Source organism: Colossoma macropomum, unplaced genomic scaffold (genome assembly GCF_904425465.1).
Source record: "Colossoma macropomum unplaced genomic scaffold, Colossoma_macropomum, whole genome shotgun sequence".
NCBI classification, from domain to species: domain Eukaryota; kingdom Metazoa; phylum Chordata; class Actinopteri; order Characiformes; family Serrasalmidae; genus Colossoma; species Colossoma macropomum.
In genome coordinates, this window is record NW_023494804.1 from 4,801,074 (window position 1) to 4,827,361 (window position 26,288).

General features: G+C 47.0%; 1 pseudogene; it reads right to left on the bottom strand.

Moving 5' to 3' along the window:
• Nucleotides 1-13,604: 13,604 nt before the first annotated feature.
• LOC118825050 lies at nt 13,605-14,628 on the bottom strand (annotated as a pseudogene).
• Nucleotides 14,629-26,288: the final 11,660 nt, after the last annotated feature.

The window sequence follows — 26,288 nt, forward strand, 5'->3', positions numbered from 1 at the left end:
CTTTATGCTGTTCAGTTTCTTCTTTGTGCCAGGTTCTGTCACAGCATCTCTTTCCCTGTTAAAATGACCCATTCAGGCCTGTATCCAGTTACTTGTCCAGCACCTGTCCCATCTCCTGTCTGTTTCCCTATCAAGTGACTTGTTCAATTCCATAATCCATTTGTTGAAATATGAAATAAAGAGGAACAAACACAAACTGTGTAGCAAACTATTAAAAATAATATACACACTTAGAGAAAAAAAACAGTATGACGTGTAAAATTTTGGACAGCCTTTCCATTCTAAAATGTAAAAACGTAATTACTCTGTTAGTTATTTTGACTCATTGTGACTGGTTAGGCAACTGGCAGAAAAATTGAAAATTAAGTCAATTGATGCTTGCAATACAGAAGAGATCTATAAAAATGTATCAATGTGCCTCCAGCTTACAATTTCCAAGTAACTGAATGATTGTTTATTGTAAACAGTCCAGTGTACAACTTATTTTTAAACAGATTGAAACTTGTAAGGGCCCACCCTGTGCCATCAGCCACCAGCAGAGGGCAATGGCGGCAAGGTGCCATAAGTTCAGGGAACTCCAATTCCCAGAAGCCCTCGGGCTAATTAGGCCCAACCTGGCACACCTATGGATTCCTCACTTAAGGTTGAGGCAAACAGCAGCCCTTTGTCATACCTTTGTAGAGGGGTGACCGGTATGGCCCAGGTGGGTATTTAAACAAAAAGGAAAGGAAAGGAAAGGAAAAGAAAGGAAAAAAAAGGAAAGAGGGCTGGAAAAAACAAAAGAGAAATTGCCTCAAAACTACTTAAAAACCAAAAGAAGCCTGAGCAAGAAACTGCTCCATAGTTTGAGCCTGGCTCTGGGTCACCTCAACTCCGACGTGCACAGTCACCAAATTCACACTCTGTTGCCTCAATAAATTAATTTAAGACACTTTCTCATGGGTTTTCCCCTCCCTGCCATCCCATTACAGAAAGGTGTGACCACCATGGACCCAGCAGAGTTGGAACCCATCAAAACTGCCCTGCAAAGTCAGGGTGTCGTTATTGGCCAGAATGAGCAGCTGTTACAAGACAAGATGCAGCAGCTACCCTTCTGGTCAGGGCACAGACTGAGAGAGTTCAGCCTGCTAGTGCTGCCACTGCTCCTGTTCCTGCTTCAGCTCCCATTCAACCCCCCGCCCCCCTTGCTGATCAGAGCCCCATCTGGGGGGACGCTCTGGTGGCCATTCCAGAAAGGTATGCTGGGGACCCAGAGACCTGTAGAGGGTTCCTGCTGCAGTGCTCTCTGGTGTTTGAGCAGCAAGTCTCCCAGTTCCCCACAGAGAGATCCAAAGTGGCTTATATGATCTCCCTATTGAACGGTAGGGCTTTGGCTTGGGCCAGCACGCTGTGAGAACAGAACTCTCCTGACTGTGCCACAAGTGAGAGTTTTGTCCAAGCCATGCAGGCAACCTTCCATAACCCTGTCGGGGGTAGGGAGACTGCGCCTTGGCCCTCTCCCAAGGAGCCCGCTCAGTGGTGGATTATGCCGTCGAATTTCGTACCCTGGCCACTGAGAGTGGCAGGAGGTGCTTATTGCTGTCTTCCATCAGGGGCTTAACAGGACACTCAAAGATGAACTAGCCACCCAGGAGCTGCCCTCCATGTTAGAGGGTCTCTATGATGTATGCATCTGCCTTGACACCTGCATGCGTCAGAGAGACTTAGACCAGAGAGGTGGTTCACACGCTCCTGCCTCCTGTCCCCCCTGGTGCCCCTCTCCAGTCGGGCCACCAACTAGTGGGGACCTGCCTGAGCCCATGCAACTGGGTAGTGCTGGCCTGCCTGATCATGGTCCTGGGCCTCAATCATTTGATGTTAGCCACCCTGGCAATACCAGTCACCCATCAGGAAATGCACAGGCCTGCTCCCATCAGGAGGACCGGTGAGGGGCCTGTGTTCCTCCTCCCCCACTTCAGGGCTCTACTTGAAAGCAAAATTTTCATGGGGGCCCTATCAACACACCACCTTGCAAGCCTTTGTTGACTCAGGGGTGGCAGAAAGCTTTCTTGATGCCACGTTGGCTGCTGACCTGGGCCTACCCATTGAGCCCCTGGAGTTTCCCCTACCACTTATGGCCTCCAATGGCCAGTCTCTGGTTTCTGGGTCCATCACTCATTGTACTGGGCCATTCACTTTGTGAGTGGGCCCTCACAGTGAGAGCACTGTGCTGTACCTCACCCAAGCCACCCACTTACAACTGGTGTTGGGGTTCCCTTGGTTGAGACAGCACAACCCTTGCATCGACTGGTCCACAAAGTCTGTATATGCATAGGAGCCCCGGTGTAATGGTCATTGCATGGACCATCCTACCCCCCTTCAAAGGGCACCCTCCCTCAAGTGTTCCACCATGCCAGACCTTCAGGGGTCTCTAGAGACTACTGGGACCTCCAGGAGGTCTTCAGTAAAGAAAAAGCCCAGGTCCTGCCACCCCACAAGGAATTCGACTGCACCATCAATCTGCTCCCAGGTGCCACACCACCCCATGGTTTGTTGCTTGCGCTCTTGCCCCTGAACGTGCTGCTGTGGATGAATACATCTGAGAAGCTTTGGAGTTGGATTTCATACGCCCATCCTCCTCTCCCGCAGGAGCAGGCTTCTTCTTTGTCAGAAAGAAGGATGGAGGCCTCTGCCCCTGCGTAGATTACCATGGTCTCAACGCCATCACCATAAAAGACAGCCACCCCCTGCCCCTCATGTCAACAGCATTTGAGGTACTGCTGCAAGCTGCAATATTCACTGAAATTGTGCAGTGCCTACAACCTCATCCGCATTAGGCAGTGAAATGAATGGAAGACAGTGTTCATCACCCCCAATGGGCATTGTGAGTACCAGGTAATGCACTTGGGCTAATGAATGCCCCAGCAGTCCTCCAGCAGTTCATTAATGAAGTCCTTAGAGAGGCCCTGGGTCATTATGCATATGTCTACCTCAATGACATACTCATTTACAGCCAGTCCCTCGAGGAACACATCAGGCATGTCAGGCAGATCCTGCAGCTATTGCTGGAGAACCGCCTTTATGTTAAGGTGGAGAAATCGGTGTTCCATGTCTCTACATCCTTTTTGTGGTGTCCAAGGGCATCTTTCACATGGTCCCGGCCAAGATCAGAGCCGTGGTGGACTGGCCCCATCATTGGCCCCACATTGGGCCAATGTTTCCTGGGGTTTTTCAACTTCTTCCAACACTTTGTGCAGAACTTCAGTTCTGTGGTGGCTCCCCTCACCGCCCTCACCCGAAGACCCCAGGGCCCTTTGGTTGGGTTATCAAAAGGCTTTTGAGGAGATCAAGGTGCGGTTAACATCCCCCCTGGTCCTCCAGCTGCCTGACCTGAAGGGACCATTTGTCGTTGAGGTAGATTCTTTGGAAGTTGGCATGGGAGCGGTACTCTCCCAACGCCTAGGTCCAGTCAAGAAGCTCCACTCATGTGCGTTCTTCTCCCATCGTCTTACCCCAGCTGAATGCAACTACGATGTTGGAGACAGGGAGCTTCTGGCCATAAAGCTCACCCTGGAGGAATGGAGGCACTGGCTTGAGGCTTGTCTAAACATCCCTTTGTGGTCTGGACCGACCACACAAACCTGGCCTATATCCAACAGGCAAAGAGGCTTGACTCTCGCCAAGCCTGATGGGAGCTGTTCTTTAGCCACTTTGATTTCCTGCTGTCTTATAGGCCAGACTCTAAGAACACCAAGCCAGATGCCCTGTTCAGACAGTGGGCACCTCTGGGGCCTGACCCCTCCCCGGAACCCATCATTCCCACTCCTCGGATCCTGGCCCCACTCAGCTTGGGAGCTGAAGACCACCATCAGGGAGGCCCTACGGCAGGAGCCCCATGCCGGAGGCAGTCCCCCTGGAAAGCTGTACATGCCTGCAGCTGTGTGGCAAGAGGTGCTGCTATGGGGGCATGTCAGCTCATGGGAGTCTTTGTGAGTCTTTCCTCTGGCTTCCACTCACAATCCAATGGCCAGACTGAGAGGGTCAATCAAGATCTTGCCCGGACTCTGCAGTGCTTGACCTTTATCCTGGGAAGAATATGCTCATAACACTCTCCAGGTTTCATCTCTGGGCATGTCACCCTTTGAATGCCAATTTGGGTTTCTTCCACCCATGTTCGCTGAAGAGAAGTGTGAGGTTGGGGACCCTGCTGCAGAGCAATTTGTGCAGCGTTGCCGGAGGGCATGGCAGAAGGCCAGTGCTTCCCTCCTGGCCACCACCGTGGCCAGGAAGCAGGTGGCAGACCATAAGGGGTGCCTGGCACTCACCTTCCGGCTGGGCCAGCGGGTCTGTCTCTCAGCCAAGGATCTCCCACTCCACATAGGGTCTAAGAAAATGGCCCTATAAGGTCAACCAGCATATTAATCCAGTCATCTACCAGCTACGCCTTCTGCCTTTCATGCGGGTCCACCTCTGGGAGGGCTATGGGCCTGAGGAACAGTCTTGGGTTCCGGCATGCCATATCTTGCACCTTATTAGGGAGTTCTGGTAGGCACGTGCTGCTGGCCTGGGGACTTCTGGGGCTGTCCCTAGGAGGGGGAGGGATGTGCCACCGGCCGCCAGCAGAGAGTGACGGTGGTGAGGTGCCAAAAGTTCAGGGAACTCCAATTCTCTCAGGCTAATTAGGCCCAACCTGGCACAACTGTGGACTCCTCTACTTAAGGCTGTGGCAAACAGCAGCCCTTTGTCACACCTTTGTAGAGAGGTGACTGGTACAGTACTTAGCCCAGGTGGGTATTTAAACAAAAAGAAAAGGAAAGGAAAAGAAAGGAAAGGGAAGGAAAAAGAAAAGGAAGGGAAAGGAAAGAGGGCTGGAAAAATAAGCAAAAGAGAGCAATTGTCCCAAAACCACTTAAAAACCAAAAGAAGCCTTGAACAAGAAAACGGTTCCAAGCCAAACAAAAGGTATTTACTCCACAAAGAGCAAACAGGTGAAACATAAAGTCTGCATTCGTCTCATAATCACAGAGAAAGTATTTTTTGTTTTCTGATTATCCTTTATTTCACTTTTCTAGTTCAGCCTTTGTTTAAGCACGCTGCGTTCCCCTTTGTTTGCCTTTTTCCCGCCTTGTTTATTTCCCCATTCGTTGAGTTTTTTTTTCCCATTTTTGCCTGTGCTTCCTGGTGGACCAGCGGTAACTCCTCGGACTGCAAATCAGTATATTGGCGGTTCGCGCCTGGCTCTAGGTCACCTGAATTCCAATGTGCACAGTCACCAAATTCACACTTCATCACCCCAGTAAATTCATTTACTCATGGGTTTTCCCCTCTGCACTTGGGTCCGCCCCCCTGCCGTCCCGTAATAGAAACTGAAACAAACAAAATAAATACTGTGAGACACAGAGCCACAAATGTCATGTAGCATGAGCATACCTATTTAAATGTTCAAACTTAGTATCCATGAGAAAAGAGTAATATAACCACTTAAAATCTGAGGTTGATCATATCCTAATGCTTATTAATTTGTCCCTACAGGTACTACAATGCAAACTGGTTGGGTCATTCCAAGGTTATAGAAATATGTAGTAAAACATTGGACCTGATGGTAGACCTTCACTTCCATAAATCCGGATTTGATGCCATTGTTTTTTGCACTGCAAGTGATGCAAAATACACTTTGAAATACAATTTGAACAGCCAGGGCATCCAAACTGAGATGTATCTGTAAAAATCTAATTGGAATCACATTTCAAATCACCTCTAAATGTGGTTTGGATTTCATTTGGTTATTAGCTGTCCAGACTATTAAAAATCAGTCTGGATACAATTCTCAATATGCCAAAAATCAGATTTTGGCTTGCTGTCTGAACATAGCCTCTGTCAATCTCAGGAGAAAAGAGGAGAACAGTTTCTGTAACTGGGTGAATAGAGACCTTGGATAAAACCTCCTCCTGTGATTTGGACTTCAACTTTCCTCACTCTCCCATCCTTGTTAATCATTTCTCTTGACAGCACAAGATCACCCTCATGAAGACTGGATTGCCACCTATTGCAACTGCAGTGTGGTTAGGCCTTTCCTCCAGTGCTGCCAAAATGTATCGGCAAGGCTTTGGACCTTTCTTTCTTGATGATTACACAGATTGCTGTCATCAATTTCTCTTAAAGAGGAATACTAACATTCTGAATAAAAAGGGCCACAGGTGTCAGGATCAGTGGCAAATCAGTGTCCGAGGACACAGGTACCAGTGGGCGGGCATTAACAGTAGTTGAAACGTCTATCAGGAATGAAGCTTGATGGGATAACTTTCAGCAGCATAGAATCCAGGATTCACCTTCTGACATGCATTTTCAGAACATTTCCATCTGAGGGTTGAAGACCCACACACATCCTGAATGGTCCAGAAATCTTCTGACTTCTTGATCAAAGCTGATAGACTCTATCCTCAGCTCCTTAACTGACCAAACAAATCTCATACCAAAGACAAAACTTATTTGTTTAGCAGGCCCACAGAAGGCAAAAAAACTACCTAAGTGTATAAATGAAGCTTGCCGAGTCCATTGATTTAAGCACTGTTCATCACTCGCTGTTAGCCTGTGATCTTCTGGTCCAGCGTGCAATGTCGATCCACAGCCCAAATACATCTAGACTCAAATAGGGACCGGGTGGAACGGTGTTAAGACGGTCAGACATTTTTTGAATCTATTTTTCCCTGTAGTGTTCAGCATGTAATACACTTTTGAATCAAAATGCAGACTCATCACTTCCCACCAATGATCCAAAACCTGGTGCTTTCTAAACACCCTCTGTAAAATGGCATCATTGATGCTGCACCTGCTCATGGTAGTATCTGATGAGTAAAGTAGTGATGTGACTGTATCTTTCTTGAAGGTTAATTTCCTCCATCCCTGGCTTTGCTTGTGAAACTCACCCTGCAATTCTAAGTCAACTAGAGGAGTCATCATAAGGGCATACTTTACAGAGTGCTTTGCTTAGGCAGAGTGGCTCCTTCTTTGATGCATTTTAGCTCCTTAGCATTCTTCTCATTGCAACATGTGGATAACTGTGGATAAAGTTTATGGCTTTTTTCAAGTATTCTACAGAACAGAAACTGTCTTTACTATTTCCCTTGATGGAGTGAACCCCTAGCATGAGTCTCACAATACCATGTGTCAGCACCCGCTAGCTTGAGAACTGATTGAAGTGGTTGAGGTCCACTTAATCGCTGGGAACTCATATGGCATATGTGGTGACCAGGGGTTGAACTTCAACATCTGATCCTGGGTCCACCCAGTCAAAAGGAGTGATTTGTGGCATTTCACATTCTGCTAACTCGATCAAGAATGTCAAGTTATCTGTGGGCTAGCCCGACAGTGTACTGACCACCCAAATCCAATAAGGGCCTATTGCAGGCCCAGTGTGGTGACACCCCCCAGTGGGCCTGTGTCAGGTTATCTGTGGGCGAGCCCAGTGGTGTACTGCTCACTTAAATCTATTAAGGGCCCACTGTGGGCTAAATGGTGTGGGCCCATTGTAGAGTGACCCACATGGGTAAGTTTGTGGGGTAGATATCTAAGCGGGTCCACACAGGCATGCTTGCCAGGTAGATAGTTAGCTACTTACAGTAACCTACACTGTCTCTATTGGCTTGCTCTTTTGGGGGAGTCCAACTCTTAATTAGTGGGTTCAATACCCCCCACCCCCAACCTGATTGTCCCTATAATTTGAATTTAGTTTCAGAAGAGCTTGAAACTTTAGCTCCTTGTTTGTTTGAGGCACCATTTGCCACAGCTCTAACAGCTTTAGCTTGACGTCTCGCAACATTAAAAATTATTGAATACAAGATCAGTATAACAGAGCAAGGAGCTAGGAAAAAAACTATCATGTTAGCGATCACCCAGGAAAATTGTACAAACACTATACACTCTCCATAACACCGGGTGTACATCTGAGATGGAGTGAGGTGGTCATTAAAGTACATAAATAAAATGACATAGAGTAAAACAAAAGACCAGCCTAGAAATATGCACAAAGATATTTTACAGACAGTGACTCTACTTGAATACAGCAGAGGGTCATTGATAGCAATGTACCTATCAATTGAAGTGAAAACCACGTTACAGAGAGATGCCAACACTGAGATGCCAATGATTATTTCAGAAATAGAGCATGCCAGTTTTCCAAGATACCAACAAGTGTCAAAAAGTTGCATTATTTTCACAGGCATGACAAACAGCCCCACGAGAAGATCTGCCACAGCCAGAGAGAGGATGAGCAGATTGGTTGGAGTGTGGAGCTGCTTGAAGTGAGAGATGGAGATGATCACCAGCATGTTCAGAAACACAGTGAAAACTGAGATGCATGAGAGAAAAACATACAGCAGTAAATTCCCAGGGCCTGTTTGGACCTCCTTTCTGCAAGATGAGTTGTTGTCAGGAAAGCAGTACTGAACTGTGATGTTTTGTCTATAGTGTGTGCTATCCATCTCAAATAAATGCAGATCTGCCAACTGAAACCGATCTTGTGTCGTCCAGTAATGCCTACCTGAGAGATTTGGCTCTCTTTGTCATGTCTCTTTATACCTTAATTTGACTCCTCCCACTAATACATGATTGGTTAGTTTTCTTATATGATATTCAACATTACATTATTACTAACAGTCACTGTCAGCTGAAAAACAAAGTCTGTTGCAAATAATAGTTTATAGCACCTGATTTCATCCCTGAATTGACAACCATTAATCTGTAGTTAATGTCACTGATAACATTTTTCCGCATGAATGAATGAAACATCAGAAAATCTTTGCTTTACAGGTGGAACTAACAAGCTGCAATACTGCTAGTGACCTGTTGTGTTTTGGGAACAAGGTGGTAATATCTTGTGTACTTTTTATATGAACAATCTTCCACAGCTTTCCTGAAGTGGCTGGCCAGGGCCCATGGCACAGCACAAAATTCTGCCTGGGTGCCAAACAGGTGTGACCTGGGGTAAACTAAACTTAGAGTTTAGTTGGAGTTCATGGTGCAGCTTTGCATGCCATGCCTCTAAATTCCAATCTGTAACATGGAGCAAATGACAGTCATCACATTGCTATACACTACTTCGCCCAGGCACACTTTCAGCATGCAGGAGCACTCCTACAGTGACTGGACCTTTAGGCTGCATCCCTTCCTGCATTACAGGTTATAAAACCACATTCGCATCCCAAATAAAAGGGTTGTATGCCCTCTCTTGGCAAGCACTGGCCACATCCTGGTGATGTCTAGTGTGCTGGTGCACATCCTGGAGACATTGGAGCTCCTCAGCCTACTCAGCTCCAGGAACTTACGATGCTGAAAGACAACTGAAGATCAGCTCTATGGGCATCCTGAGCTCACAACCAACCACAAGAAGAGCCCAGTCAACTCCGGTACGGTGGAGTGGCATGCTGGGAGAGGCAGAGGTATATGTATACTGGCAATCTGAGTTGAGAGCGGCCAACTTAAACACTCTATGAGGCCATCACTCTGAGAGTGGAGTGACACAGTCTGAGTCTTGTGAATGCCCAGCTGGTTACAGACCTCAGCCATGACTGCTGACTTGAAGCTGTGCTCCTACTCACTATGAAGCTCATGCAACAACCTGAACTGACCAAATAACTCCTGGATCAGCCACTCCACAATCATGGAACGTAGTGGCTCCCAGCTTCTGTGGTGGAGAAAGGGTCCAGGACGCCCACGGCAACTCTCTCGGTGTGTGTGCTGGAGTGGAGCGACTGCAGCAGAGGTGCTAATGGCTGTGGTGGTCCCTTTTTTCCTGTGCACAGATGGCAGCAATTCATGTACAGCTCCACATCCATGCGGCAGCTCAGGAATTAGAATGTCTGCCGTAAATGCGTTAATGCTTTTTTTTCAGCACATGCAGTCTTCTGCAAACTTTGTGGCAGTAGCAACTGCTGCACCGGTTCCCCCCACACATTGCACAGCAGCTTAGCATGCATCTGAAGGCTGTCCCAGCTGGCTTGATGCACAATGACAGTGGACCTGTGTGGCATCACTTCTGTCTAATCTGGTTTGCACCCCAACTAGAGCCATCCCTGCAAGTAGGAGAGTTTGGTTTTCTCCTCCCTGAGAACATTGGAACTGCTTGGAGGTCACCACATCAAGACTGGTACCATGGGAAGCAGTTGTCCCCAATTTCCCTAAAGGTACGCAGGTTTCCCAGCACTTCTTAGCAGTGTCCAGGCAGTGGGACAGGGCATCAGCATTACCATGCAGTCTCCCAGCATGGTGTCAGGTGGTGAAGTAAAACTCCTTTAGGGCTGCGATCCACCTCGCAACCTGCCCCTCAGGCTCCTTGAACTGCATAAGCCAGGTCAGCGAGAGGAACAAAACAAAGGGGACTCCATTCAGATGCCAGCAGTTTTAGGCAATTGCTCTCTAATTCCTGTCTTGCACTGGCAAGAGGACAGCACCAATGCCCTTTTCGTTGGCGTCCAGGTATAAGACGATCTCACTGCCTGCCTTGAGTAATGTCAGTGCCGGTGCCTCGCATAGTTGAGCATGGAGGGCAGCAAATGCACAATTATCTTCCTCACCTCTTTGTAAGACAGCACCCCTTCCATGAGCTGGTGTAATGGTGCAGCTATAGTGGTTTACTGATGTGGGCCCAGTGTGGATTGACCAGGTTATCTGTGGGTGAGCCCAACAGTGTACTGCCCACCCATATTCATTTAGGGCCAACATTTGGCAAAATGATGTGGGCCCAGTGTGGATTGACCAGGTTATCTGTGGGTGAGCCCAACAGTGTACTGCCCACCAAAATTCATTAAGGGCCAACATTTGGCAAAATGATGTGGGCCAAATGTGGAGACACTTTCGTTTGGCCTGTGTCAGGTTTTTTGTGAGGAGCCTCATGGTGTACTGTAAATCCATTAAGGGCCAACTGTTGGCTAAATGATGTGGGCCCAGTGTGGAATGACCCACACGGGTATGTTTGTGGGGTAAATACCTCAGCAGGTCCACATGGGCATGTATGCAGGGTAGATAGCTAGCTACTTACATTAACCTACAGTGTCTCCACTGGCTTGCGCTACAACAGCACTGGTGCACAAACTGAGGGCGATGAGACATAAAACAAATGTCAAGGTTAAAAAATGGTATGGTCCCCTTTAGAGGTTTCTGAGATCATATTACAAGTTTATTCCAGGCATGAATATGTGAAATATACTGTAATATACTGAAGTATATGTGCATGCCCCCCCCCCCAAAAAAAAAAAAAATGTTGTTTTGACCTCTTTTGGGGGAGTCCAACCCCTCCAATTGCCTCCATAATCTGAAACATGCATTCAACATTTATGCAGTAGACTTTTAGCCTGTGAGTAAAGGATCTCACCACATCACTCACATTACTGAGCCCCTCATGGTCATGGTGCATGTTGTTCAGAAGAATAAGTGTCTGCTTATAACCAACACCCTGGGTTCATAAAATCATTTTAGATCTTCACTGTCTTAAACAACACAACCCTCCATCTCCTGGCTGATCAAAACTTTACATCCTGGTCCCCACGCTGTCTAAAGTCCTGCTTCAAAATAATGTTTGCTTCAAGCTCCATTTAAAGTCACAATGTCCAAGACCCACTTCACATTCGTCCTCTTTACCACAAATGTTTAGAGATATTTAGCAAAGCAAGGAAACCAAACTTGTACCTCACTCTCCTAATGGCTGTGCCACTGGGCTTTATTAGCAGCTGAGACCAGACTATACAGCCTATGCAGAAGTATGTAGACGAAGTGCTAAAACAGGGTTTTTATTAGACCTTCCAATTTACCCATTTCCATACCTCACTCTCTTTGAAAGTCCCCCAGGTGGGCAGCTCCCTGTAGCTGAAGCAGTGCCTTGGGTTGGGGGATACAGACACGTCTCTGGCCATCTCTCCTCTCACTCTATTGTTTAAAGTATACTTTTTCCCTGCATAAACAGCTTTGTATTCCATTTTTTGGTTTTTGAAAAGTACACTTCAGTGATCTCTTAACTAAAGTCTATATTTATGTTGACTCAACCCATCATACCTTCAAGAAGTGATCAAATAAACTTCAGTTGAGCTAAAATAGAAAGTGAATGTACCCCTGACGACACTGAGGATATTACAAGAATAAGTTTGCCAGTTAGTTTTGACTTTGCAGTATGATTGCTTGAGAAGCGTTTGATGACAGCAAATATGACTTGACTTTGGCACTCTGACTGTATCTTTTTAAGTATCACTCTGCCTTATTTGCCTCTGAGTGACCTTTCAGTGGTTACTAGAAGCTATTAATCAGCAAGTATTCTTTGCTTAACCACCATGTCGACCATTAAAAAAGTACTCAAAATTCACAAATTGAAAGGAAGGGGTAATGTGACTGATATGCAAAATGACCCACCCCAAACTGCTGTTTCTGAATAATATAAAAAATTGCTATGACACTGAGCATAGGATGGTATCTCATTTAACTGCTAAATACTTCACTTCAAATAACTCACGGAATAACACGAGTGTATTAATGTGATTATCCAAAGTGGATTTCATGCATAGCAAACAATGGGAAGGGGGTTTAATGATGGGCTTCAGGAGAAATAAATTATATATTTTTTAAAAAAGGCAATAAACAGAATTGTTACATAAATCTAGCCTAAAATTTCAGCTGAAATCATAGGTTCTCCTTGAATGCCCCATTGGGTAGACATGAGTGGAGTGTATAGAACACCTCTAATGACTGTGTAATTCTGCACACATGTATTTCATATACAGTTTCAGGGTTTTAAATAATAACAAAAAATAAATAACAATAAAAAAACAAACATTCTGTGGAGGAATTCTGAACAAGTGACCACACAATATCACTGATTAATTAGCAAAATTATGTCTTTGTAAGAAGATCTACTGTGCAATTACTGCAATAAGCATTTATTACATCAGCTATTTTTTTTTTCTGAATATTACAGCAAAATGCTACTAAGTATTGTCCTAATAAATTAGCTGATTAAAAGGCTACAGTAAAAGATCTTTGTGGATGGCCATGGATTTGCTTGAATTTTAAGCACTGGGAAACCTTGAACATACGTACAATGAAATCCTTTCAATTATTTTATTACAATGGTGTGGATTTTACCATAAACAAAATCTGTATGTACAGCTTTTAATGATTAAAAATAAAAGCTTTTTTTCAGGTTTTGGGTAAGGTAAAATCCATACCATTGCTCAACTGAATGTTTGTGGAGAACTGATGTAATTAAGCAGAGATAATTTAACCACTGTACCCACTAGTAACCCCCAGAGTAAAGCAAAAGTGTACTGTTAGGAGAAGATTTCAAAACATTTAAGCATTTCATCTATATCAAGAAAAAAGGCATATGATAATACACAAAACAGAATAAAGATTCGTTTTATAGATACATGAGATCAAAAAAGCCAACATGTTAAGAAATGAAATAGAAAGAAATAATTATACATTATCCACAGCATCTGATCAGTGTGATGAAACTATATCAAATTTTAAAAGTACATTTTACAATGCTGTGTAATTTAAAGCAAAAATAAGCAGAATTTCTTGGATTCTGTCCTGAATAAGGGCAATGACTTTGAAGAGGCCTCAGCTATACCAATATTAAGTTAAGAATGTTCTCTATATAAATCAAACATTGACGATGAGGATTTAACTATTCTACAAGTTAAAATATACTTAGCTGATTGTCTGAACCATGGATAGAATATGGCATAAATTAGGGGGTTAACAAAAGAGTTAATGAACATTAGCCAAGTGAACACAGTCCACACCATTGACAAAGATGTCAAGCTTGAAACTGATAGAGAACTTATATAAAATGGTATCCAGAAAGAAAGATAAAAACAAATAACAATTCCCAGCGTTTTTGCTGCTTTAGTTTCAGAAGAGCTTGAAACTTTAGCTCCTTGTTTGTTTAAGGCACCATTTATCACAGCTCTAACAGCTTTAGCTTGACGTCTCGCCACATTAAAAATGACTGAATACAAGATCAGTATAATAGAGCAAGGAGTTAGGAAAAAAACTATCATGTTAGCAATCACCCATGAAAATTTGACAAACACTATACACTCTCCATAACATCTGGGTGTACATCTGAGATGGAGTGAGGTGGTCATTAAAGTACATAAATAAAATGACATAGAGTAAAACAAAAGACCAGCCTAGAAATATGCACAAAGACATTTTACAGACAGTGACTCTGCTTGAATACAGCAGAGGGTCATTGATAGCAATGTACCTATCAATTGAAATGAAAACCAGGTTACAGAGAGATGCCAACACTGAGATGCCAATGATTATTTTAGAAATAGAGCATGCCAGTTTTCCAAGATACCAGCAAGTGTCAAATAGCTGCATTATTTTCACAGGCATGACAAACAGCCCCACGAGAAGATCTGCCGCAGCCAGAGAGAGGATGAGCAGGTTGGTTGGAGTGTGGAGCTGCTTGAAGTGAGAGATGGAGATGATCACCAGCAGGTTCAGAAACACAGTGAACACTGAGATGCATGAGAGAAAAACATACAGCAATAAATTCCCAGGGCCTGTTTGGACCTCCTTTCTGCAAGATGAGTTGTTGTCAGGAAAGCAATACTGAACCGTGATGTTTTGTCTATAGTCTGTTCTATCCATCTCAAATAAATGCAGATCTGCCAACTGGAACTGATCTTCTTGTGTTGTCCAGTAATGCCTACCTGAGAGATTCAGCTTTCTTTGTCTTGTCTTTTTATACCATAATATGAAACCTCCTACTAATATATGATTGGCTAGTCTCTAATATTACATCATTACATCACAGAGGTATTATTTACAGCCACTGTCAGCCAAAAAGAAATTAGTTTGTTGCAAATAATAGTTTATAGCACCTGTTTTCATCCCTGAGTTGACAACCATTAATCTTAGTTAATGTCATAAATACAGTTTTTGAGGGAATTAAACATCAGAGAATGTTTTCTTCATACGTGAAAATAATAAGCTTCAAAACTGCTAGTGACCTGTTGTGTTTTGGGAACAAGGTGGTAATGTCTGTGTACTTTTTACATGAACAATCTTCCACAGCTTCCCTGCAGTGGTTGGCCAGGGCTCAATGGCACAGCACAAAATTCTGCCTGGGCACCAGACAATTGTGACCTGGGGTAAACTAAACTAAAAACATCACTGACATTCTTGTAAGTGAAGGAAAAGCCAAACTGAACTAAACAAAGGAGTCTTCGCATTGATCTAAATTTATGTCTACTGAAACAAATGGGCCATGTGAGTAGGTTGCAAGTGCTGAGTGGCTTTATTCTGGGACCCCCTTGAAAATAAGTTGCTGCATCTCAAGGGACTGTCCTTTCAATACTTTAAAATGAAAGGCAGTCCAACTGTCAGTGAACACAAGCAGGGGTGAAAAACAGAAAGGAAGACACACATTAGGCAAATCCATAAGGCCAAAGACAGAACACAAAAGCCAGGTTCAAAACAGTATGGCTCACTTCGCCTTGAGAATGCAGTGGCTCCCAGCGTCGGTGGTGGAGAAAGGGTCCAGGACACCCTCTCTCTCTCGATGGGTGTGCTGGAATGGAGCGAATGCAGCAGCACTGGGAATGGCTGTGGTGGTCCCTTCCCTCCTCTGCATAGGTAGCAGCAATGCACGTACAGCTCCAAATCCATGTGGCAGCTCAGGGATAAGAACCTATGCTGTAAATGCTTCAGGTTCTTGCCAATATTGAAGAGTCCCATGCCAGCCACTTCATGCACCGCACATGCAGCACACGCAGTCTTCTGCGAACTTTGTGTTGCACTGGTTCCTCCCACACATGACACAGCAGCTTGTCATACATCAGAAGTCTGTCTCAGCTAGTGAAAAGCAGTGGGCCTGTGTGGGCCTGTGTGGCATTAGGTCTGTCTAATCTGGCTTGCATCCCATCAGAGCCATCCCTGCACTGCAGAACTCGTTGGAGCACACCACATTAAGGCTGGTATCACAGGAAGCAACTCTCCAATTGTTCACAGTACCAGCACTCTTTAACAGTGTTCCAGGCAGTTGGACAGGGCATCAGCATAACCATGCAGGCACCCAGCATAGTGCCAGATGGTGAAGTAAAACTCCTGTATGGCTGCGATCCACCTCACAACCTGCTCTTCAGGCTCCTTGAACTGCAAGAGCGAGGTCAGCGAGATACACAAAATGAAGGGGCCTCCATTCAGATGTCAGTAGTATTAGGCGACTGCTCTCTAATTCCTGTAGTGGACAGCACTGATGTCCTTATTGCGGGTGTCCATGCATATGACGATCTCACTGCCTACCCTGGGGAATGCCAGTACTGGTGCCTCACATAGCTGGGCGTGGAAGGGAGCAAACCCGCAATCATCTTCCTCGCCTTATTGGAAGACAGCACCATTCTCTGTGAGCTGGTGTAATGGTGCAGCTATGTCAGCAAACCCATACATGAAGCGATGGTAGTACAAAGTTGAGAGCTCTTGGCAGTGAAACCAGCATTGGAGGATTGGAGACATTTGTTAGAGGGGGCTAATTATCCATTCACTGTTCTAACCCAGACAGCAAGCATGTTCGGGCCGGATTACCTTGGCCGTCACAAAGTCCTCCTAGCAGTCGCATCTGCATTGTGGACTTGTGCCACATTTGGGCCAAGTAACTGTTAACAGCACTAGACACACTGCCGGTAAGCGGGCTCAGACGCGCCTCATTTAACAATTGTGCCTCATTTAAAATTTGCCCCTCCCTTTTTCCCCCCTTAGTCCTCTGCAGTCGTCAGTTGACTTTGACTGTAAAACTTGCTGCTGCATTTGAGGTAAGGTGTGTTTTGTAAGGTGTGTTTTTGAAAGTGTAATTAATCTAATAACACAGAACGTAATTGCGAATGTCACACGAACTTTACCGTCCGATGTGGTGTGTGTAGACTGATTGTGTGAAAGCTGAGACATGGCCGTGGTGGTCTGAGGTGGTCCTAAAACGGTCACAGTAACGCAGCCGGTGTTTTTAAACATACATGCAGCTGCCTGCAGCACTGAGCGTGTTTAACTACCGCAGCTCAGTCATGTTAACGTGTTGGAATACTGTTTCACGCTGTGGTTTGCATTAAATAAACCAATAAAAGACCGTGTTTTACCGTCATTATGGGCTGTTACTGCGGTAGCTTGGTAACTCTTACTGGGCTCAGGCCAAGGCCCGATATATAAAACAGACGCGCCTAATTAAAAAACATTCCCCTTTCTTTTTTCCTGCTCAGCGGTCTACAGTCATCCGTTGATATTGACCTGTAAAGTTTGCTGCTGACTTTGAGGTAAGTTAATCATTACTTTACTTACTATCTGCACATATGAGATCAGCTATCACAAATTATTACATTTGTTTAAATTATTACATTTATTTTTAAATATTTTATTCAATTTGACAATCAAATAAGCTTAATGGTAGAGGAGTACAGACAATTTTAGTTCTGTTAAAACAAATTACCGTTAGCATCTTCTATTTAATTGTCTAGGTTAAAAACAAATTTTGCCTCTCCGCCAGGGCCAGCCTCCTACAGCTCTCCACCAGGGCAATTCTCCTACACCTCTCCCCGCCAGGGCCAGCCTCCTACACCTCTCCCCCGCCAGGGCCAGTCTCCTACACCTCTCCCCCGCCAGGGCCAGCCTCCTACACCTCTCCGCCAGGGCCAGTCTCCTACACCTCTCCCCCGCCAGGGCCAGCCTCCTACACCTCTCCGCCAGGGCCAGTCTCCTACACCTCTCCCCCGCCAGGGCCAGCCTCCAAAACCTCTCCGCCAGGGCCAGCCTCTTTCACCTCTTTCCGCCAGGGCCAGCCTCCTACACCTCTCCTCGCCAGGGCCAGCCAGCCTCCTACACCTCTCCCCACCAGGGCCAGCCTCCTACACCTCTCCTTGCCAGGGCCAGCCAGCCTCCTACACCTCTCCCCGCCAGGGCCGGCCAGCCTCCTACCGCTCTCCTCGCCAGGGCCGGCCAGCCTCCTACACCTCTCCTCGCCAGGGCCGGCCAGCCTCCTACACCTCTCCCCACCAGGGCCAGCCTCCTACACCTCTCCCCACCAGGGCCAGCCAGCCTCCTACACCTCTCCCCGCCAGGGCCAGCCTCCTACACATCTCCCCGCCAGGGCCAGCCTCCTACACCTCCCCCCACCAGGGCCAGCTTCCTACACCACTCCCCGCCAGGGCCAGCCAGCCTCCTACATCTCTCCGCCAGGGCCAGCCTCTTACACCTCTCCGCACCAGGGCCAGCTTCCTACACCTCTCCCCGCCAGGGCCGGCCAGCCTCCTACACCTCTCCCCACCAGGGCCAGCCAGCCCCCTACACCTCTCCCCACCAGAGCCAGCCTCATACACCTCTCCCCACCAGGGCCAGCTTCCTACACCTCTCCCCGCGAGGGCCAGCCAGCCAGCCTCCTACACCTCTCCCCGCCAGGGCCAGCCTCCTACACCTCTCCCCGCCAGGGCCAGCCAGCCTCCTACACCTCTCCCCGCCAGGGCCAGCCTCCTACACCTCTCCTCGCCAGGGCCAGCCTCCTACACCTCTCCCCGCCAGGGCCAGCTTCCTACACCACTCCCTGTCAGGGCCAGCCAGCCTCCTGCACCTCTCCCCGCCAGGGCCAGCCAGCCTCCTACACCTCTCCCCGCCAGGGCCAGCCTCCTACACCTCTCCCCACCAGGGCCAGCTTCCTACACCTCTCCCCGCCAGGGCCAGCCAGCCTCCTACACCTCTCCCCACGAGGGCCAGCCTCCTACACCTCTCCCCGCCAGGGCCAGCTTCCTACACCTCTCCCCGCCAGGGCCAGCCAGCCTCCTACACCTCTCCCCGCCAGGGCCAGCCTCCTACACCTCTCCCCACCAGGGCCAGCTTCCTACACCTCTCCCCGCCAGGGCCAGCCAGCCTCCTACACCTCTCCCCGCCAGGGCCAGCCTCCTACACCTCTCCCCGCCAGGGCCAGCCTCCTACACCTCTCCCTGCCAGGGCAAGCTGCCTCCTACACCTCTCCCCGCCAGGGCCAGCCAGCCTCATACACCTCTCCCCGCCAGGGCCAGCCTCCTACACCTCTCCCCACCAGGGCCAGCTTCCTACACCTCTCCCCGCCAGGGCCAGCCAGCCTCCTACACCTCTCCCCACCAGGGCCAGCCAGCCCCCTACACCTCTCCCCGCCAGAGCCAGCCTCCTACACCTCTCCCCGCCAGGGCCAGCCAGCCTCCTACACCTCTCCCCGCCAGGGCCAGCCTCCTACACCTCTCCCCACCAGGGCCAGCCTCCTACACCTCTCCCCGCCAGGGCCAGCCTCCTACACCTGTCCACAAGGGTCAGCCTCCTACACCTCTCCCCACCAGGGCCAGCTTCCTACACCTCTCCCCACCAGGGCCAGCCAGCCTCCTACACCTCTCCCCGCCAGAGCCAGCCTCCTACACCTCTCCCCGCCAGGGCCAGCCAGCCTCCTACACCTCTCCTCGCCAGGGCCAGCCAGCCTCCTACACCTCTCCCCGCCAGGGCCAGCCAGCCTCCTACACCTCTCCCCGCCAGGGCCAGCCTCCTACACCTCTCCTCGCCAGGGCCAGCCTCCTACACCTCTCCCCGCCAGGGCCAGCTTCCTACACCACTCCCCGCCAGGGCCAGCCAGCCTCCTACACCTCTCCCCGCCAGGGCCAGCCTCCTACACCTCTCCTCGCCAGGGCCAGCCTCCTACACCTCTCCCCGCCAGGGCCAGCTTCCTACACCACTCCCCGCCAGGGCCAGCCAGCCTCCTACACCTCTCCCCGCCAGGGCCAGCCTCCTACACCTCTCCCCACCAGGGCCAGCTTCCTACACCTCTCCCCGCCAGGGCCAGCCAGCCTCCTACACCTCTCCCCACGAGGGCCAGCCTCCTACACCTCTCGCCGCCAGGGCCAGCTTCCTACACCTCTCCCCGCCAGGGCCAGCCAGCCTCCTACACCTCTCCCCGCCAGGGCCAGCCTCCTACACCTCTCCCCGCCAGGGCCAGCCTCCTACACCTGTCCACAAGGGTCAGCCTCCTACACCTCTCCCCACCAGGGCCAGCTTCCTACACCTCCCCACCAGGGCCAGCTTCCTACACCTCTCCGTCAGGGCCAGCCTCCTACACCTCTCCCCGCCAGGGCCAGCCTCCTACACCTCTCCCTACGAGGGCCAGCCTCCTACACCTCTCCCTACGAGGGCCAGCCTCCTACACCTCTCCCTACGAGGGCCAGCTTCCTACACCTCTCCGCCAGGGCCAGCCTCCTACACCTCTCCCCACCAGGGCCAGCCAGCCCCCTACACCTCTCCCCGCCAGGGCCAGCCTCCTACACCTCTCCCTACCAGGGCCAGCTTCCTACACCTCTCCCCACCAGGGCCAGCCTCCTACACCTCTCCCCGCCAGGGCCAGCCTCCTACACCTCTCCCCGCCAGGGCCAGCCAAGTAACACCTCTCGCCACCAGGGCCAGCCTCCTACACCTGTCCACAAGGGTCAGCCTCCTACACCTCTCCACCAGGGCCAGCCTCCTAAACCTCTCCCCACCAGGGCCAGCTTCCTACACCTCTCTGCCAGGGCCAGCCTCCTACACCTCTCCCCACCAGGGCCAGCTTCCTACACCTCTCGCCACCAGGGCCAGCCTCCTACACCTGTCCACAAGGGTCAGCCTCCTACACCTCTCTGCCAGGGCCAGCCTCCTACACCTGTCTGCAAGGGTCAGCCTTCTACATCTCTCTGCCAGGGCCAGCCTCTTTCACGCCCTTTTTTAGCCACTTTATCTAGACTGGCCTCTGTTGTTTTCCTCTGTAACCAACCTCTTTCACCACTTCTTTATATCCAACTTCCTCCATGTCTGCCATAGGGTGAACATTTTTCTTCTAAGGTTTCACCCACCCTTTGAAAGGTCATGACCCCAATAAAACTGTGGGCTGTAAATATTGGCTGATTTGGGCCAACCAATGACTTGGTCGACTCTTAATGGCACAGTAGTGCCAGTACTCCTCTGGCAGCAGACTCATTCTTATCATTTATTTTCAGTGTTGTAATTGTAATGGCTATTACAATTTCAGTGTACATCAAAAAATCTAGATTAAATCTAGGAGAAATCGCTAGATTATTCAGTTACTAAAATAATCGATAGTGACAGCCCTGTTTTAAGTAACGTTATTAATATGTTGGATAGACGAAAACAGTTAAGAACATTGTTTTTTTGTTTTTTTTTGTTCCTGCTTTCTTGCTGCAGCACCAGTCATTGCATGGATTTGTTCAATTTCATCAGCAGCACACTTGGTTCAGTTTAATGTAGGGTTGGCTGAAGCAGGTACTGGATGGTAACTGTAAATAATGGGCTTCCTCAATGAGAGCTTGAAAAAAAGGTTGTAAAGATCGTTACCATTCAGTTCACCGTTCAGCTGTTGACCACAGCAGTGATGAATCGTAAGAATTTTAAGTGATTTGAATTCCAAAACATGGATTAGAGCCCAACCAATATGAAAACTGTGACTGATACCAGTAATGATTGTTAAGAGGCTGGAAATTATGTTAACACTTAACAATATTTGCTGGTATTATTTTATATTGTAGTACTTTATATTGAATTGTTTTATACTCATTCATTTTAGTTGAACTGTGCTTCACTGATACAATTGTCACTTCTCAATGGTCACATTTCTTAATTTGACATTGTAAAACTCAGCATGGTAGTATTTAGTATTCAGATTGCCAGTTACCCTTTATTATTGTGATGACATGAGCAGAGTTTATCAGTCTCTACAATTGAAAACAAAGCAGCTAATTATCGCTTCTTTAATAGCAGGATTTTTTGCTTTACACCTCAGTACTGGCATTGTATTCTTGTTTGAATTCATTTTTCAAAAAAATGCTGTGTTGAAAACATAATGACATTCAATAAACTTTTTTTGAGGTATTTGGTTTTATGTTTCCCTTTTTGAATTTACCGTTTTTTGAAAACATTCATTATTAATGATTTGTGAATAATTATATGGGATATGGAGCTGCTGTTGACTCTGGAACGGATCCGGTGCAGAGCTTGGACCTCTTCTGAACTGGGTCTGTGCCACATTCGGGCCAGATATGAAGATAATATTCAAACCTGCACCAATTCAGGGCCAGATGTAATGCTGTTCTTTGCTCATCTGGGCCAGTTTTTAATCTGTTTTGGCGCAGATCTGTAAAACAGATCAGTTCCGGTATTGGGCCGTTGTGCAAAAAGACACTGGGCCAGCTCTGCTTTGCAGATCCGGACCGGATGCAGCGCTACATTTGGCCCTAATCAGGCGCAGTGTACATTTGCTGTCTGGGAACTGACCACAAGAACCTTGAATATCTTTGCTCCACTAAACGTCTGAATCCCCGTCAAGCAAGATGGTCATTATTCTTTTCAATGTTTAGTTTTAACATATCTTTTCGCCCTGGGTCACGTAATACCAAAGCTGATGCACTGTCCAGGATCTACCAGGAGAAAGATGATGGAGACAATAAGCAAATCCCTGATAACATCCTGCCACCACATGTTCAGATTTCATCTATTCACTGGTTCGTAGATGAGGAGATAGAAAAGGTGTTAGAGAATATTTCTGTTCCTGATCAATGTCCTGAAGAAAAGATTTATGTTCCTGAGAGTTTTGAGACAGACTTATAACTTGGATCCATTCATCACTCACACATACTTTGGGCCCTCAACGAAAGACTCTGGTAAGAAACATAGGAACTGGTAAATTCAAGTGTCCTTTTAATTAGAGAAACACATCAACAAGCTTTTTCTACACACATGCTCCTAGTCCAGCCACAACAAGCAACAACTTTATGGTAACGCCCCTATCAAAAAGTCACCTTCATGAATACTGTCTAATAGGACACAAGTTAGAAATGATCCAAAATCTGTTAATTTGAAAAAATGTTAATAAAATTATGTGTCAAGGGCTGCAGTTTCAAGAGACTGCAATAGGATGCTAATCAACTTAAGAATTAATGATGTGCCAGGGAAAGTGTGTAATGATACATTTGATAATCATACATGACAAGTCATTGCTTAATATATTTGTGCATTATTAGTCGTTATAATTATTCATCATATGATGGTGTCTAAATTAATCATTAATTCATTATAATGTGTCCCCCCCAAGTAAAGTGATGATGTAAATATATGCTCACAAATCATCAGTTAATATATATATCATTATATACTTTATATACTATATCATTAATTTACAGTGGAGAAGGAGTAAATTATTTATCAATTAAATCACTGAAAAACATCACAAGGCATTATCCCTGAAGAGCACTTATTGAAACAAAAAAAAATTGTTTTTATTTGTTTCTCACAGAATAAAACCAGAGAAAAAAAGTATGTGCATAAACTAACTGTTATGTGCAACTCCCAACATGCCCACCAGAGGTACTCATCTCCCACATAGTAACTGTTGCCCAGACAGTGACGCACACACACACACACATACACACACACACACACACACACACACACACACCTGTCCCCAATTTTCCTTCATCAACTCTTCTACAAATGCTCTCTCACTCTCTCTCTCCACTCTTTGCACAGCATTGTTAGTGTCTCACTGAAATCCTGAGCCTTTTACCCCTGCTTACAGATCCAACTAACCTGCCTGGCTCTGCAATGCTTTTTATGTCAAAGTTGCACAATGCTGAAACACCGTGAACCTCGAAGTTTGCTCTGTGCTGTCTTTGTTTATTTGTTTCAAACGATAGACATTTTCTCCCAAATTAACAGTCAGTCTTGTTTGGCTTTAATCCAAAATGATTCTTCGCACATATTAGTAATATTAGGTTCAGAACTTGATTGTTTTTTTGTTTTTTTTTTCCCTTTCTGTCCCACATAAGACAGAAACAGAAGAGTCCATTTGGGCTAAAATTAATCTTGATTTCACAAGATAAAACAGGCGTTCAAAGTGTTTCCATTTTAACCATCCTCTTATCTTGTTCGGATTTTCTCAGTGCAGTTCACATTGCTTAGGCTACATAGTCCACAGAATATTGTATCATTCACTGCTATGAAAGAAGATACAGCTTTTGCACAAGCCATAGTGCTCTTAAGGAGCTGTTGTCGGCCACAGGTACACCATACATAAGCTCAACTTGACTTTATTAGTCCGAGGACCACAAAGTCTTTGAAATGAACCGAGGGCCAACCCCTCCTTTAATTGCACTGACTGGCTCTGGCAGGCAGCTGAACACCAACTCCATGGCATCTTCTCCAACAGTGTGCCAGAACAGATAGAAGAAAGTGGAGCATGTGATTATTGCAATGGTCTTTTCTTTACTGTGTACTGGTCACAGCATGGTACGACCAGCTCCGTGTTGTTCTCCGGGGTACGGTTCACTTCTCACAGTTCACAGCCCAGTGGAACTAGGATCAACGACAGCAGCAGCAGCACTCCTCTCGGCCACCTTCTGCTCTTTCCAACATTCTCTCGGTTGTCAGTGCTTGTGGGGGTGCTGATATGTGCACTGCCCAGGAAAAGCCATGCTGCCTTCAATCTGACAGTGCTCTCCGGCCATGGAGGTCCTCCAACCAGCTTTTATACTGCGTGTTTCCATCACTGGTTGTGGAGCACTACCTTCCTGCAGAACTTATTTCCAACCACTATTTGTCATAACTGCTCCAGCTAATCAACCTCCTGCCAAGTCCCCGATTGGCTGGAATAGATGTATTAGAATTAAGGAAGGCAGGGTCAGAGACCAATACACTGTGCACTGGGCATCCAGTGGCATCCAGTGTGGCACGTTGTAGGTCCATTTGGCACCCATGGTTTGGCAAAAAGTCTAGACCCAGAATACACATTTTGAACTTCAGCTATCCATACTAAGTGGCGCATCTTCTTGCCCCTGACTGTCAGCGTCAGCCATCCCCTATCCATGATTGGTGCTAACTCAGCGTTCACAGTATGGAGATGAACTGACGTGTCTTCCAGCTCGAACACAGCAGGTACCACTTCTGGCCAGGCCACTGTGACTGGCCACCCAGAGCATTGCATGGAACTCAGTTGTGGCAGTGATGTTCATCCCACCATGGCCACTGTCTTCTTCCCACTGATTTCACCCACAGTGGACAATCTCTAGACAGATGTCCTGACTGGCCACATGCCCAACACTGGTGAACCTATGCCAATGGCTGTAAAGGTATGGCCAGTGGACAAGCCTTAGACAGATGTTCCATCTGACTGCACGTCCACCACCACTGGTCCCATGCCACTGACTGTATGGCCAGCGCTCAGATCAGTTCTGTCAGTTCCCATGCTCATGCCGACTTTGGACTCACTTGATGCCTCAACAGTTCCAACTGCAGGAACGGTATGCACTTTGAAGCTGCTGATAATATCATTTCTCTCTCCAGGGCCTCTTGCAAGTTGTGAGGGTGGGACAGCTCTGTGTAGATATGTAACTCAATTGGAGACGGCACCATGACTGAAAGTGGCATGTTAACATAAGCCTGTCTAGCTGAAAGTCTCAATATTATTAGCTATGGCTCTTAACGGCTCACCTGTCTTTGTTTATATCTGTGCTCAGATTTTCTAATTACAGTGCTGAAGTCTAGAATGATGCACAATTACATCCATGCTCGGATTATTTGATGACATCGTGAAAGTCAGTGCAATGGCAGTTAGCCTCCAAGCTAGCCGATGTGGTCAGACTCTGCTCTCCTCCTCTCGCCACCACAGCACTCCCACTGTACTCATGGCCAGTCCAGCTTTCCCACGATCGCAGCAGTGCTGTTGAAGAAGCCAACTTGATGTCATCCTCTTCTATTTTCACACAAACAGACCACTCCATAATCCTTCTGAGCTGTGTAGTTTAGCTTAGCTGCAGTTGACTTGTCAGACTGCCTCCCCTGACAAAACGTTTTTTTTATTTTTGTCTAAACACCAATTGTAGCATTCACTACTATGAAAATAGACACAGCTTTTACACAAGTGGTGGTGCTTTTAAGGAGCTGTTCTTGGCCACAGCTATGCTGTACATAAGCTCAACTTGGCTTTATTAGTTCGCTCCAAGCTGAGCTACGTCCTGCTCTCTTAGCCATTGGCCCTGCACTCACATCTGCACAGTACTTCCTAATCTACACAGAATACAGCACTGGGATAGCCTAGCCTTCAAAGTAAGAGTCCTTAAAAAAAGACTGCAAATAAATGCTGTAGAACAATTAAAACATGCACATATTTCTTGAACATGAATTATTATTATTATTTTTTTTTTTCAGACATAAAAGAAGCTTTGCTAATCCACATACCTTCCAATGTTATTCACTGGCTTTACCATTGTTTA